Below are 1,892 nucleotides of genomic sequence, written 5' to 3'. Positions count from 1 at the left end.
GTCAACTCAATGGCACATAATAACAACCTACGTCAGGGGAGCTCTGGTGGCCTAGTGGCAAGAAGCTGCACTGCAATCCCAGAGGTGCATGGTTCAAATCCACCAGATGCTTTGCTGAAGGAGGGACAATCTCTTCCTGTACCAGTCAGATCTGATTTGATGGTACATGCACAAAAAATTTAAAAAAAATTTAAAAAAACCCCAAACCTATGGCTTGTAACATTGATTATAAGTTTCATTTTTTCCATCTTAGAGGAAGATTGGGTAGGATGCAAGAGTCCAGCATTTATTGAGAAAACTCAGAAAAATAAAATAGTGCTCTGTGAGGCTTAGAGTGAATTTTAGTGTAGATTAAATAAACAATGCCAGAAAAATCTGTGTTGCTTTTAGTTCTTTATTTACTAGACAGCCTTGGAATGCTGATGCTGGTTTAGGATACCAGGACTAATTTGAAAGTTCTATGTCTCCAACTTTCCTCATACTGTTCTAGTGTATCATAATTTCTAACAGGATCAGAGTGTGTTGTTTTGTGTGTGTGTGTGTGTGTGTGTGTGTGTGTGTTTAAATTGAAGTAAAATTCACAGGTCTAAAATATATCATTTTAATGCATAAATTCAGTGGTATTCATTCAAAATGTTGTACAACCATCGCCATTGTCTAATCCCAGAATATTTAACCTCTCTGAAAGGAATCTCATACCCATTAAGTTTTGGGTTTTTTAAATTTTTTTAATTTAATTTTATTTTATTATTATTTTGTGTGTCTGTTTACCATCAAATCAGATCTGACTGGTACAGGAGGGGATTGTCCCTCCTTTCCCGGCAGAGCATCTGGTGGATTCAAACCATGCACCTCTGGGATTGACCCATTAAGTTTTTATTCCTTGTATTTCCCCATTCACCTTCTGGCAACCAGGAATTTTCTCTCTGTTTCTATGGATGTGCCTATTTTAGATATTTCATATGAATACAATTATACAATATGTGGTGACCCTCGAGACGGATTGATTCAGTGGCTGGGGTAATAAGGGTAGGTGTGTCAGAGACAGTAAGATTGGCACAGGACAGAGCAGGGTTTAGGGCTGTTGTATATAGGGTCACTATGAGTCACAGGTGACTTGATGGCACATAACAACAACAACAACAATGACTTTTTTTAGATATGTTTAAGATTTTTTTTCATGTTGTAGCCTGTATCAGTAGTATAAAATTCCTTTTTTATATCTAAATAATATTCCTGGATTTAATACACTGTGTTTATTCTTGTATCAGTTAATGGATACTTGAGTTTCATCCACACTTTTACTATCCTGAGTAGTCAAATGAATAAATGTTCATGTACAATATTCAGCTTATACAGTTTGGATACTTAAGACATAACTACTGGACTTTTCCTATCCAAAGCAAAGAGTGAAGAAAACAAAAATTCATTTTCAGGAATGAATTGTGGCCAAGCATTTATTAGTTTTTCTTTTTGCAATTTGTTTATTTCATTACAAATTGAGTGAAAGTTTACTAAGTAAATTTGGGTTTTGTTCAGCCACTCACACACATCTTGTTTTGGTGCACTAATTACAATACCCATAGTGTAATGGCACTGACCCCATTTCTTCCTTCTAACGCTCATTTCCAATTCCATTCTATCCCGTCCTGCCTTCAAGGCCTTACCTTTGGGCAAAGGCTACTCTTCGGAGATATATTTTTGGCTACTCTTAGCAGTAAGTAGCTTCCTGGTGTTACTGGCCACCCACAGGCCTGTCTGTCAGTCTGAGAGTTGAGCCCCAGGGTTGAGTCTGTTCCAGGTTCAAAGGGTGACTGAGGATGACAGTCTTGGGGGTTCAGCCAGACTCTATTGGAAGAATAAGCTTGGAGATTATTGTTGTTGTTGTTGTT

The sequence above is a fragment of the Elephantulus edwardii genome, unplaced genomic scaffold (genome assembly GCF_000299155.1).
Source record: "Elephantulus edwardii isolate Elephantulus edwardi_28Jun2011 unplaced genomic scaffold, EleEdw1.0 scaffold00132, whole genome shotgun sequence".
Classification (NCBI taxonomy): Eukaryota; Metazoa; Chordata; class Mammalia; order Macroscelidea; family Macroscelididae; genus Elephantulus; species Elephantulus edwardii.
The sequence above is the reverse complement of the archived record's forward strand: the minus strand, read 5'-3'. Positions refer to the sequence as shown.